Genomic DNA, 7,171 nt, shown 5'->3' with positions numbered 1-7,171 from the left:
CTGCAAAGGCTTTGGGCCCTGACACCATTCGTGCAGCAGCACTGAAAACCTGTGCTCCAGAAATAGCCTTGCTCCTCGCCAAACTGTTCCAGTACTGGCATCTACCCGACAATGAGAAAAATTGCTTAGGTCTGTCTTGTCCACAAAAAACAGGAAAACCCAACCGGCGAAAACCGCCCGATCAGTCTCCTCTCGTTCATCAAGAAAGTGGGTGGAAATTTCTTCGACAGTGCGATCAAGTGGCACTTACTCAGCAATAACCTGCTCACTGAAGCTCAGTTTGGTATCTGCCAGGGTTACTCAGCTCCTGACCTCATTGCAGCCTTGGTCCAAACATGGAGGAAGCAGCTGAACTTAATACCTGAGGTGCAAGTGACTGCGCTTGAGTCCAAAGAAGCTTTTGACCGAGTGTGGCATCAAGGAACACTCGCAAAACTGAAGTCAATAGAAATGAGGCGGGAAACTCTCCACTGGTTGGAGTCGTCCCCGGGGGTTCCAATACATTCTAAAAGATTTCCAGCATTAACAGGAATTCGCTTTTGGTTGATACACTGTGGGTGGCAATGGAAGGATCCATTGAGAGCAGTTTATCGTGCAGGTGGCTCGTTGTTCTTGGGCTTCGATTCTCCCTTTGGGCTTTTCAATGAGTTCGAATGCAAGAGGTCCCGCTTTCATCTCCAGGACGAGCCCAGCAAGCATTTTAATGCAGTATTTTTTCGCGCTCGTGGTGGTGGCCGTTCCGGAAAACAGGACCAAGTTTGAACACCCGGGAAGTCATTGCAGAGAATCCATCACCTCAACACACGTGAAGGAAATGAACACAGGGTTTAAAGAACGTTTCTCAGTGTTATGGGACTCTGAAATTATCCGAATGCATCAAATAAGGGAACTGTCTACTTCTGGATTCAGGTGGGAGGCTGATTGAACTCAGTGAAAATCTTGACTGAAAGGCCAAGCAGAGCTGGGATCTCCAAAGATTTATTTTCATTTCCCACACTTTAGCTGTGATCGGGCACTGACAGTGAGCTGGGAAGGGTTTCTTCTTGCTGCCAAATGCTTGTATGTTCCGGTCTTTCCGCGGTGGGTTTTCACACTGTGCAGAAACATGTTGGATATCAGGTTGAAGTGTTGAAACGATTCACATCAGTCCATTTACAACAGCATCTGATCTGATGTGGTGGAAATGCATTTTATTGACAGAAAATACATTTCCATCTTTAGACACCTGGCCGAATATTCAGGACCTGTACGAAAGAGAATCATTTATTCCAACAGATCATGAATGCAAAAAGCATAGAAGGAGGTTTAATAGATCGAAGCCGCGTGACGAGGTGGCCGAGCGGTTAAGGCGATAGACTGCGAATCCATTGTGCTTTGCACGCGTGGGTTCGAATCCCACCTTCGTTGTCGCTTTTATCAACCACTTCGTGTGCAATTAAGAGGTCTGTGTGCAAAATTTAAGCACATGGGATTGGGGTAATATATTGGTGTGGATTGAGAATTGGTTGGCAGACAGGAAACAGAGAGTAGGAACAAATGGGTATTTTTCGGACTGGCAGACAGTGACAAGTAGGGTACCACATGGATCAGTGCTTGGGTCCCACTTTTTCACAACTTATTTCATTGACTTGGATGAGGGAATCAAATGTAATATTTCCATGTTATCTGACAATGAACTTCGTCGAAATGTGAGTGGTGAGGAGGATGTTAAGAGGCTTTAAGGCGATTTATGGAAGTTGAGTAAGTGACAAAATACATGGTAGATGCAGTATAAGGTGGAAAAGTGTTGATGTTATCCACTTTGGTAGGATAAACACAATGGCAGAGTTTTATTTCAATGTTGATACATTGGCAAATGTTGATGTTCAAATGGACCTGGGTGGCCTTGTACACCAAACACTGAAAACAAGCACGCAGATCCAGCAAGCAATTAAGAAAGCACATGGTATATTGGCCTTCATTGCAAAGTCTCTTGAGCACAGTAGAAAGGGTGTCTTGCTGCAGCAGTCCAAGGCCTTGGTGAGGCCACTCCTGGAGTATTGCGTGCAGTTTTGGTCTCCTTACCGAAGAAAGGATGTACTTGCCATAGCGGGAGTGCACCGAAAGTTCACCAGACTGATTCTGGGGATGGCAGGATTGTCATATGATGAAAAATTGGGCCGACTAGCCCTGTATTCACTGGAGTTTAGAAGAATAAGGGAGGATCTCATTGAAACAGAAACATTTCTGACAGGGCTGGACAGACTGGATGTATAGTTGATATTTCTCCTTGCTAGGAGGTCCAGAACAAGGGGTAAGAATCTCATGATATGGGGTAGGCCATTTAGGACTGAGATGAGGAGAAACATCTTCACTCAGATGGTGGTAAAGCTGTGGAATTCTCTACCACAGAGGCCACGTCAGTGAATATGTTTATGAAAGAAATGGATTTCTAAACTCGAAAGGCATCAAGGGGCATGGGGACAGAGTGAGAGTGCGGCGTTGAGATAGAGAATCAGCCATGACGATATTGAATGGCGGAGCTGGTTCGAAAGGCCGAATGGCCGACTCCTTCCTCTATGTTTCTAAAAGGCTAAAAGAATTGGGGTAGGTTGGAATCGTAGCATCATAGAATGGTTATAGTACAGGAGGAGGCCATTCATCCAGCCGTGTCCATGTCAGTCGCCTCCAGTCTCTTTCTACTTCAATGTTTATAAAGATTCTCCATTGATGGCTTGCTTTTGTACTCGACGCTTCTATTTATAAAACCCAGGTTCCTGCCTTTGTTTTGTTCAGGTTGTCGAATTGAGGCATGTGAGGTGATTAAGGGACTTGATAGCTTAGATACAGAAAACATTTTTCCCTGTTTTGGGGAATCCAAAACAAGAGGACATAACATTCAATTTCAGCTAAGCCGTTCAAGGGTAACGTCAGGAAACACTTCTTCACAGAAAATTTCGTAAAAATGTGGAACCTTCTGAAAATTGCTACTGAAGCTTAGGATCAGCTGAAAGTTTTCGATACTGAAACTGGGTACAAGTTTTTATTATTATTAAGATGTAAGATATTAAAGTGTTGTGAAACCACAGTGGATAGATGAAGTGAAAATAGGGACCAGTCATGAGTTGAACACGATTGATGGAAGAACAGTATACTTATCTTCCTATGTTCCCAAATTCCTCATCTAGCAGCAAACAGGCTTTCAGATGATCACCGCTCAGTACATTCCTCTCAGCATCCCCTTCTCTAAGGGGAACAGACCCAGACACAAAAATAATCTGATGCATCTTCTTTAGGCCTTAAGCGAACAATTTCACATTTCCTACATGGAAACCTATTTGATCGCAGCTGCATTATCTACAGCTTCGCCCAACTTGATGCCGCCAGTTTACTTCCGCAAGAACCAGGAGGCTCCTGCCCTCATTACAGCTTTGGTCCAAACACGGAGCGGCTGATTACAGAGAGCGGCACCGGGGAAGTATTCCGAATGTTGCTATTAAACAGAAGAGGGTGAAAAAACATCAAATTGCATCTTCTCACTTTCGGACAATTGGCTTTTCATCCGTTGTCACAATAGAACAGCCAGTACACGTTGGTCACCCTGAACACCGAGGTGCATTTCATTGCAGCGAATCAATATGAGGACATTCAGCTCCTCCTATCAGTTCCACCTTTCATTTAGATCATGACTGATTTCTACATCAAATCGATCTGCCAGCTCTAGTCTCTTAACCTTTAATGCTCACGCCCAACAATAATCTACCAGCAATTGTAGCAATCTTTAGGTTCCAACCAGCTGTAATCGCCGAACTAGACAGGAAAAACTTTCTACTGTCAGCCACCAAATAGATGGCTGAGCTACATTTCAGATCTTTAGCCTGGAGGATTTCATGATTCCTGCGTTTAAAAGAGATGAAATGATCAAATGGTCTTCACTGTGGGTCATTTTTCTCCTCAGTGAAGTAAAATAAACTTCAGTTAAGAATAGGGGAGCAGCCACTGCAACCCTTTCGACAGGGGGATGAGGTCGCCCACAGCTTGCTCACCCTTAACAGGGTAAAGCAGAACATTTCCATCCGTTAGATAACCGTTTGACAATGACATCCTCTGTCAAGTTACTGACGGCTGAGTGGATCTGTCCTGTCAACTACATTAGTGTTGATTGTGAAACTGTCTGTTCACTTTAAACGGTATCACTTCTGCCCGTACGATAAGCTCTCAAAACTTCCCCTCCGCTGCCTCTTACAAAAAATGTCACTGACCCAGCAGTAACCCAACGTGCTCTCTTCTACACCCACACATTGAGGATGCCGAGGCTCCTACTATCACTGCACAGAACACAGTTTCTCTCTCCACAGACTTTGCTTGAGTTACTGACTATTTCCACAATCTTACATTCTTGTATTAGGGTGAGGGATGCAGGATCAGTTACTCTCTCCTTCCGAACTTCCCAGTACTTTTGATAGACTAATGCTCACCATCACTTTACGCGAAAATATCCCTCGCTTCATTCCTGGCGTTAGAGAGACACAAAATGATGGCAGCATAGAGGGTGAGCACTTGGCCCTTGTTCCCTGTTCTGGTTCTCTGCAGGGAAACTCAGTTATTCAATGCCTCCGTAGCCTCTAAATTATCTCTTCAGAAAATTATGGAATCCCCTCTGAAAGCCATTGTCGAATCTGTCTCTCAGGTAGAGCATTCCAGATCCTAACCACACGCTGTCTTAAACGAAGTTCTTCCCCAGGTCCAATTGTGTATATCTTGCCAATCATCTTAAATCGGTGTGCTCTGATTCTCGGCCTCCCGACAATGGAAACAGTTTCTCTCTATTACTCCGTCCAGACCTCTTATGATTTTGAAAATCCCCATCTAATCTCCTCTCAACATTCTCTTCTCTGAGAACAGCCACATTTTTTTTTCCAATCTATTCATCTCATTCAAGTTCCTCAGCAATGAATTCATTCTTGTAAATGTTTCCAATGTCGCTACAATCTTTTTAATTTTGATAATCATTGTTGGGCACAATATTCCAATTGAGACCGAACCAATGTTTTTTTTAAAGATTCTGCACAGCTGCCTTGCTTTGTACTTGATGCTTCTACTGAAAAAAAAAAACAGGATCCCGGATGCCGTTTATTCAACTTAACATGAATTGACGTGCAAATTGCAGTCGATGTAAAGTATAAATTACTTCTTGTTACTGAAATAGGCTTTAGAAAAGGTGGTAATTGTTCATTGTGCTTGGTGATTTCTGTATTTGGAACCTCAGCCTCTCAGTTCCTCCAGGGTCACCAGCTTCTCACCAGATACACAATCGTCTGATACATCTTTCCGAGGTCTTAAGTTGATGAGCTCACACTTCCGACATGCAAATCTCTCTGATTTCATCTATATTATTTATTGTGTTGCCCAACCTGATGGCGCCAGTTTACTTTCATCGGAACCAGAAGGCTCCTGACCTCTTTACAGTTTGGGACCAAACATGGAGCGGGGGATTCCAGAGAGCGGGACCGAGAATGTATTCCGGATGTTGATGCTCAAACAGGGAATTGTTGATGTGTGACATCGAATTGTTATTTACCGAATACAAAAGTACTGATAAGTTCACAAACTTGAAACATTAACATTTTAAAAAATCTCTCTCCACAGTTAATGCCTGATGGGCTGAGTGTTTCCAGCATTTTCATTTTTTCTTTGAAGTGAACAACCGAGTCCGTGCTGGATAATTCTTTAATGATCTTTCAAAAATCTGTGCTGGGTCCCCTATTATTCGTCATGTATATGAACGTCATAGATGACTATGTGGGGGGTAGGATTAGTAAGTTTACGGACGACACATCGATTGGCCGGGTGGTTAACAGTGAGGTTCAGTGTCTTAGGCTACAGGAAGATATATGCGGGATGATCAAATGGGCAGATAAGTGGCAGATGGAATTTAACGCTGAAAAGTGTGAGGTGTTACATTTTGGTAGGAGTCATTTGACAAGGAAGTATTCAATGAACGGCATGACAATAGGAAGCCCTGAGGTACAAAGGGGCCTTGGAGTGTGTGTCTATAAATCTTTGAAGGCGGAGGGGCATGTTAGTGGGGTGGTGAAAAAGGCATATGGGATACTTGCTTTTATCAATCGAAGCATAGATTAAAAAAGTAGGGAGGTCATGTTGGAGTTGTATAGAACCTTGGTGAGGCCACAGCTGGAGTACTGTGAGCAGTTCTGGTCGCCACATTATAGGAAGGATGTGATTGCACTGGAGGGGGTGCAGAGGAGATTCACCAGGATGTTGACTGGGATGAAACCTTTTAGTTAAGAAGAGAGGTTGGATAGACTTAGGTTGTTTTCGTTGGGGCAGAGAAGACTGAGGGGCGACCTGATCGAGGTGTACAAGATTTTGAGGGGCATGGATAGGGTGGATAGGTAGCAGTTGTTCCCCTCAGTTGAAGGGTGAGTCAAGAGGGGGCAATGAGTTTAAGGTGAGGGGCAGGAAGTTTTGGGGGCATTTGAGGAAAAACCTTTTTACCCAAAGGGTGGTGACGGTCTGGAATGCGCTGCCTTGGAGGGTGGTGGAGGCGGGTTGCCTCACATCCTTTAAAAAGTACCAGGATGAGCACTTGGCACGTCATAACGTTCACGTCTGTGGGCCAAGTGCAGGTAAATGGGATTAGGTAGGTAGGTAGGTCATGTGTTTCTCACGTGTCGGTGTAGACACGATGTGCTGAAGGGTCTCTTCTGCACTGTGTGATGATGTGATTCCTTGAAATCCTGCATCGTTATTTCTTTCTGCCTGTCCGCTAACTTTCAGTTGTATAATTTGGGCCTCTGCTCCTCCGTAGTTGGCAACATCTCACCAATTAAAAACAAAACGAAACGAAACTCGTGCATTCGTGGCCTCAGTCAGATTATGGTTCATTGTGAATCCAACTGCCAAAGTATTTCTCACTCATTTAAACTATTTATGAAATTTGAAAATAAACTTCTCCCACGGCTTATTGTTGTGCGTTTGCTCTCACGTTCTTTGCATTTCTTGCTACTCGTCCTTGTGATGTAAATCCACAGAAAGCAAAGAAGGCCACGAGGAAGGGAGGGGAAATCATGTTCCCTTTAATGATCCCTGTTTGATTTTCAATGCACTGAATATGATCAAGGTCTAAGGAAGTGAATCTAGGACAAGCAACAGCTGTCTTTTTGCAGCT

The 7,171-nt window shown here is 44.0% G+C and overlaps 1 non-coding gene across 1 annotated transcript; it reads left to right on the top strand.

The window, feature by feature from the left end:
* Positions 1-1,325: 1,325 nt before the first annotated feature.
* trnar-gcg (transfer RNA arginine (anticodon GCG)) lies at positions 1,326-1,407 on the top strand. Its single transcript has one exon. It is a non-coding gene; the product is annotated as a tRNA-Arg (tRNA).
* The last annotated feature ends 5,764 nt before the right edge of the window (positions 1,408-7,171 follow it).

The sequence above is a fragment of the Cetorhinus maximus genome, chromosome 31 (genome assembly GCF_964194155.1).
Source record: "Cetorhinus maximus chromosome 31, sCetMax3.hap1.1, whole genome shotgun sequence".
NCBI classification, from domain to species: domain Eukaryota; kingdom Metazoa; phylum Chordata; class Chondrichthyes; order Lamniformes; family Cetorhinidae; genus Cetorhinus; species Cetorhinus maximus.
The sequence above is the reverse complement of the archived record's forward strand: the minus strand, read 5'-3'. Positions and strand labels throughout refer to the sequence as shown.